Raw genomic sequence first — 7,814 nt, 5'->3', positions numbered from 1 at the left:
CGCGCCTATTCGGTCATTTTCACCCCGTCACTTTGCCCTCTGTGTTTTACTCTGATGTTCGGCTCCGCCTCTGGTTCTTCTCCGGCGCTCGGCACTGTATCATCAGGTAATATATTGTTTCTTGCTATATTTCGTTATCCTCTGCTCGAGTTGGTGCTAACATTCCGCAGCCCCTCTGTGGCCAGGGTTTCACTTCGTTTCTGCGAGCTTATGGGATCGGTTCACTTCAGGTATGGCTATTCTCCTCAGCCATACACGGGTTTCGTTTTCTGTTAATTCCTTTACAGCTTCACGATGTTGTTTCTGATGCGAGGGTTTTGATTTGGTTATAAACCCTAACTTCACTCTTCTGTGGTGGTTGCAGGTGACCGGTCCCGTGACTTCGCAAGGATTTCGGTCGCTATCTCCCGGGTAGCTCTGTTCTTATCTCAGTTTCTTCCGTGGTTCTCCGTCTTTGCTGTATTTTACTTGCGTTTGTGGTCTGTATGTGAGATAGTTGTCGAGTCTATTATTTGTGTTGTTCCAACCCGTAGCCGTAGCTTGGAGGGTTTCTGTAAGTTCTTTTATTTGGTGGCTTGGTCCAACGAATCCTCGTTGCATAGTCCTTTCATGTAATTTGAATTCTATAAACCTGCAATGTAATATACAGTGGTATGTAATATGTATTTAAGTTTGGTGCTGGTGCTTACCCGGTTTCGACTGTGGACTGTTGTATCCTGCGATATTGCTTGTTTCTTCTCGCCTTATGCTCACTCTCGGTCTCGGCTGGTCATTAGACTTTTGGGGTCGTGAAACTCTGTTACTGTATCTTCCTGCAATGAATTGAATGTACAGTAATATATATGTGTGTATTCTATTACAGAGGACATAAATCTTGCAATCGTATATTTAATTGTGCACTGAATTTTTTTTTTGATGAAGGAAATTGAATGTATTTCTCTTATTCTCTTTCAAATGCTTCGCTGCTGAACCCTTCTGGGTTATTTCGTCTGTCATTTTATACAATAGTTTCAAGCAGTTAGATAACTGCTGGTAGTTATTCCATTACAGTTTGCTCGGCAGTTACTATAAACTTACTTTACTTGACTATTTGCTTGTTTACTTGTCTCCTTTGTTCCATAAGGGTTTGCTGTTTACATTGCCTATTGATATTAATCTAACTTTTAACAACTCTAATTAAGACCTGTTACTACAGTTAAAATAAAATAAATAGAAATTAAGCTAACAGAATCTAATGCTGTAGTTGACCATGGAAGAAATAAAATAAAAACGTAAGAACTCTGACAGACTTGCTATCCATTTGTCGAACTGTTCATCTTTCCCAATCTTCTTCAGAAACTTTGTCCGCCCTCTCTCGGTCTTCGCCCTGTCGACCAGATGCTCCTGCATCAAATATTAATATGAGTAAAATCAATTTCTTTTTCCATAATTATGGAACTCTATAAATACTATATAAATTAATTATGGGGAAAGTCTAAATATGTAATTGAAATTTTATTACCTACCCATACATATCAATTTCCAACCTATATTGGCCTTCTTTGTTCAAAATAATTAGTTATACATTACTCCATTGAATTATTTATTTATATTTTATTAATTTTGTTGTGGTAATATTTGTTTAAAATATGATATTTTTAATAAAATGGTTTTCTAATTTTTCTATTAATAAATTTAGTATAAAATTTGATTAATTTGAAAAAAATATAATTCTAACGTGTCGAATTTAGACCATCAAAGTATCTCTAAAATATAGGACAATTGCATTTAAAAAACCTTGTTTCTAAATTCCAGGAATAAAATTTAAAAAAATCACATCGTGAGAGCCATTGTCAATAATAATACGAAGAACGGCACTGCGTTCATCCTTCGTCTCGTTGGAGTTTCAGAAACATGGAGCCCAATCTGTTCATACCAAAGTCCATGCTAACTTCAAGTTTTCTTGAACTAACTTCAAAACTGGAAGAGAAACCAATCAAGAAATCAAAATGTGTACTTTAATGGAAGAAAGCCATCTCTTCAATTTTTCAAAATTTAAATTATTACACTTATATGATATTTGTAATAATTTTACTTCAAAACATTTTATTATGAAAAATCTTATATTTTTGTTTTTGTCAAATTATGTTTAGTGTGAGAAATTTTGATATAGGGAGTATTTAGATTCTCAAAATCACTCAAAGGGTTTTTTTGGCTTAGGTCATATCAGTTGTTAATATGTTTGAAATTTTTTCCACAAAATTTCAAATTTTCATATAGAGAACATCTAAGCCCTCAAAATCACCAAAAAAACTCATACAAATTTTTCATGAAGTGACTTAACAATATACCCATCACCTCACTGTATGGGCAAAAGAAAAATAAACTACCCAAACAAAGATAACATTTTCATCTTAAAATCATTTAAAATTTATTATAATTTTTTTTAAATAAAAATAAAACAAATTCAATGGAGTTCATCCTCCCATTAATGAATTTCGGAAAATTATATTTTCGGTTTTAAGAATTATAATATTGGATGAATTTTGGAAAATTATATTTTAGGTTTTAAGAATTATAATATTATAATATCTAAGTTAACTATTAGAATATTTTCATTACTTTTTCTACATTTTAAAATATTAAATTTATTTTAAAAATATCAAATTTCATATTCTTAAATATTAATATGACATAATTGTTTGATTAAGAGTAAAATTATATATATATAAAATATTTAATATATAAGAAGTAACTAATGTTTAAAAAAATTTAATATTTTTCCACTTTCTTATTAAAGATTAATTCTAAAAAAATGATGATGATGATGATGCTTAACGTCCACTGAGAACAAACTTTCGTCTATCGGACCAAAAGAAACAAATTATTTAGTTTGATTTAAGATTTTATTCCTATGCTCAAAAAGTATGGAGAGAAGCATCCCGAGTGTAGGAATTTACAGGGTAAGTTCCTCAGAAAGAACACTAAAAGGACACCGCTCACAACCAGATCACAGATCAATACACCAGTATTTTTGACGTGGTTAAAACCCTCAAAGAGGGAAACAGTCCACGGCCTGCGCCAACGTGGCTACTACAGGCAATTTATTAATCAAAGAATGAAAATTTACATAAGCTTCTCTCATGCACGGATTACCCGAACAATGACCCTCCATGCGCTTTAAATAGAACTCATGGACCAATCGGGTGTCAAGCCACGGATCAAGTGTCGGTAATACCGAGGAGAGAATGAACCGTCAGATCACTACATATCGTGACCGTCGGATTGTAAGTTACAAAATGTACAACGGTAAAGAAACACACTTTACCTAACTCTATACCTAACTCTACACTAGACCAAGTTGAACTTAACTATATCCTATGTGTCGGAATATCCTAACATCCCCCCTTAAGAACAACTTGGGATAGGATTGAAGGATTTACAAATATGACACAATAGGAGAAGGAAGGAGGCACTAGAGCCTATCCCCCCTTAGTGACAACTTCCTGAACTCCAAGCATATATCGAAGTTTAGTGAACTTCGCCTCTGTGAGAGCCTTTGTGAAGATGTCTCCAACCTGATCATCTGTTGGACAATATTGCACTTCAAGAACATGGTCATGAATGAGCTTTCTGATGAAGTGCATGTGTAGTTCAATGTGTTTGCTGCGCTGATGCTGGACTGGATCTTTGCATAGCTGAATGGCACTTTGATTATCACACCAAAGTGTGGTTGGATGCTGCTGCTCAAAGCCAAACTCTGATAGGATCTGACGAAGCCACAAGGCTTCCTTACTAGCTTCCACGGCACCACGATACTCTGCTTCTGTTGATGAAAGAGAGATGGCAGCCTATTTCTTACAAGCCCATGTAATAGGTCCTGAACCAAGAGTGAAGACATAACCGGCAGTAGACTTCCGATCATCAGGGTCACCAGCCCAATCAGAATCAGTGAAACCAACTAATAGAGGAGCTGCTTTGGCACTGTAATGAATCCCGAACTGTATTGTACCTCGAACATAACGAAGTATTCTTTTAGCTGCTTTCCAATGACTTTCACGGGGGTTTTGCATAAAACGAGCAACAAGGCCAACAGCAAAGGAAAGGTCAGGACGAGTATGGGTTAAATACAAGAGTTTTCCTACAAGTTGACGGTATAAGGTAGCATCAACTTCAGGAGAAGTACAAGAGACTGAAAGTTTGACTCCAGACTGAAAGGGAGAAGGGGCTGGCTTACAGTCTTCCATGTGAAAATGACGAAGAATATCACAAGCATACTTGGACTGGGAAAGGAAAATACCCTCCTTGGATTGCAAGACTTGAAGACCGAGAAAATAGTGTAAGTGTCCTAAGTCTGTCATTTCAAATTTCTTTTTAAGGCTGGACTTCACATGGTTTATAAGGTTGGGATCACTACCAGTAAGAATAAGATCATCAACATAAAGAACAAGGATGATAAGAGAGTTGCCCACTTTCTTGGTGTAGACAGTATTGTCAGAATAACACCTAGAAAAGCCAGATTCTAAAAGAAAGCTATCCATTTTGGCATACCAAGCCCGAGGAGCTTGCTTGAGACCATAAAGGGATTTCTTAAGTTGACAAACAAGGCTGGAGTCTGTTTGTATGAAACCAATGGGTTGTTCCATATAGATTTCTTCCTGCAAGTCCCCATGCAAGAAGGCAGATTTAACATCCATCTGATGGACTTCCCATTTTAAAGAGGCAGCAAGGGAAAGAACAAGGCAGATAGAGTTCATTTTGGCAACAGGGGAGAAGGTTTCAGTGTAGTCAATGCCTTCAACCTGTGAAAAGCCCTTAGCAACAAGACGAGCTTTATGTTTATCAACTTTCCCATCTGGTCCATACTTGGTTCTGTAAACCCATTTACATCTAACAAGTTTGCGTCCCTTTGGTAGAGGAACAAGATCCCATGTATCATTTGCCAACAATGAATGATATTCTTCATTCATAGCTGCTTCCCAATGTGGATGGCCTGAAGCTTCTGCGAAAGTGTTAGGATCATGATTTACTGGAGCTTGAGCCAGTAAAGAAGAGGCTCTTTCAAACTGAGAACGTGTACGTCGCTGATCTGTAGGATCACCGGCAAGATCACCTGCTGCATCCCGAGTAGCACGGATCCATCTTGGAAGTTGAGGATCCTATGAAGGTGGGGGAGGATTATCATCCTCACTTTCATCATCTGAAGAAGAAATGTTTTCAAAAGTAGAAGAGATAGGAAGAGGTGGCACATCCGCCGGACTAGGCTCGCAGGCCGATTTATTTTCATCAAATTTTACATCTCTTCTAATGATAACATTTTTAGACTTAAATGGAATAAGTCTATAACCTTTTACATCTTCAGAATATCCAACAAAAGTACATTTCTCACTCTTAGGTTCTAAAGCTTTATGTTTTTCATCTGGAATATGGGCCCATGCTTCACTTCCAAAAACACGAAAGTGACTTACATCTGGTTTAATGGAACTCCAAGCTTCTTCTGGAGTGATATTCTCTAGAACCTTAGTAGGAGTGCGATTGATTATATAATTTGCACAATTAATTGCTTCGGCCTAAAAACTAAGACTGAGTCCTTTAGATTGCAGCATACAATTAGCCATTTCCTTTAAGGTGCGATTTTTCCTTTCGGCTACACCATTTTGTTGTGGAGTGTATGGAACAGTATGTTGCATTTGAATTCCATTTTCGGTGCAAAAGTTGATGAATGTGTTTTTAACATATTCTCCACCATTATCAGTTCTTAGCTTAAGAATTTGATGTCCAGATTGTTTTTCAACAAAGGCTTTGAAGGCCAAAAATGTGTTAAATACTTCGCTCTTGAGTTTTAAGAAGTATACCCAAGTGCGTCTGGAGAAATCATCAATGAAAGTTAAGAAATACTTGCAGCCAGAGAATGAAGCAACAGGAAGTGGACCACATAAATCACTGTGCACAAGCTGTAAAGGGGCTGAGGCGTGCCAAGAGGCACGTTTGTCAAAACTGTCCCGATGATGTTTTCCGAGTACACATCCGGAACAAACACCATCTCTGCAAGATACCATAGGAAGACCTATCACCATGTTTTCTTTACATAGATGCTGAAGGGAGCGATAGTTTAAGTGACCAAATCGCTCATGCCAAAGTTTGCTCACTTCATCATTATGAGCAACAAATACTGAGGGAAGATTTGATGACCCAAAGTTGTGAAACTTATACAACCTTGTGGAATCATCAGCAAGACCAGTAGCTAGAACAAACTTAGGACAATTGCATTTAAAAAAACATTGTCAACTAACCAATATCCTTGTTTCTAACCTTGTTTCTAAATTCCAGGAATAAAATTAAAAAAAATCACATCGGGAGAGCCATTGTCAATAATAATACGAAGAACGGCACTGCGTTCATCCTTCGTCTCGTTGGAGTTTCAGAAACATGGAGCCCAATCTGTTCATAACAAAGTCCATGCTAACTTCAAGTTTTCTCGAACTAACTTCAAAACTGGAAGAGAAACCAATCAAGAAATCAAAATGTGTACTTTAATGGAAGAAAGCCATCTCTTCAATTTTTCAAAATTTAAATTATTACACTTATATGATATTTGTAATAATTTTATTTCAAAACATTTTATTATAAAAAATCTTATATTTTTGTTTTTGTCAAATTATGTCTAGTTTGAGAAATTTTGATATAGGGAGCATTTAGATTCTCAAAATCACTCAAAGATTTTTTTAGCTTGGGGCACACCAGTTGTTAATATGTTTGAAAATTTTCCCACAAAATTTCAAATCTCGATATAGAGAACATCTAAGCCCTCAAAATCAACAAAAAAACTCATACAAATTTTTCTTAAAGTAACTTAACAATATACCCATCACCTTACTGTATGGGCAAAAGAAAAATAAACTACCCAAACAGAGATAAAATTTTCATATTAAAATCATATAAAATTTATTATAATTTTTTTAAAATAAAAATAAAACAAATTCTAAATAATAATAGTAATGGAGTTTATCCTCCCATTAATGAATTTTGGGAGGATAAAAAGTATGTCCGGTATGCAATTTCACTTAAGGATTTCTGCTCTACCATGGGTATGACTGTTAACACTAACAAAACAAAGGTTATGATTATCAAATCCAAGAAGGACACTTATGCTAATTTTATGTATGACAATAATAACTTGGAGGAAGTGTATTCTTACAAGTACCTAGGAATTGATATTCATCACAAGCTCAACTGGAACCATAGCATTGAGAAAAGGATTAATGGGGGGTGGAAAGCTTATTTTGCTCTTGAAAATAATTGTAAAACAACAAACCTCGTAATGTGGGATAAAAAGAAATTCCTCTTTGAAACTTTAGTCACTCTTGTTATCTTATATGGCTGTGAGGTTTGGGGTTGCAGCATCTCCATAGAATCATGGAGAAAGATTGAGCAAATCCAGAAGCGTTTTATAACTTATAACCTGAAAATTAAAAGTAATACACCCTATCCTATTCTCCTTATAGAAGCAGGTCTTTCCCCTATTGAGAGCCTAGCTATGATTAGGTTTTTGTTGTACAAGCACAAACTCAATAACATAAATGATCATAGACTTCCTAAGCTAGCTTTAAATTCCAGCCAAAACCACCTAAGGCTTAATGGGGGGTGGCATAAAGACACAAGGGCCTGGTTAAACTATTGGGAGATCAACGAGAATGTTGCATTGCAAAACATTAATAACATTAAAGATATTGTTACTTCTAAGTTCAAAGAAAAAATGTGGTGTGAGAAAGATTTAGCGGCTAAAAGAAAAGTAAGTTATTATAAGAAGGTCATCAATCCCACCCTAGGAGATA

The sequence above is a fragment of the Pinus tabuliformis genome, chromosome 1_1 (assembly GCF_031772625.1).
Source record: "Pinus tabuliformis cultivar Carrire ecotype Pingquan chromosome 1_1, CPIR1, whole genome shotgun sequence".
In the NCBI taxonomy this organism is placed as follows: domain Eukaryota; kingdom Viridiplantae; phylum Streptophyta; class Pinopsida; order Pinales; family Pinaceae; genus Pinus; species Pinus tabuliformis.
This window is presented reverse-complemented; position numbering follows the sequence as displayed.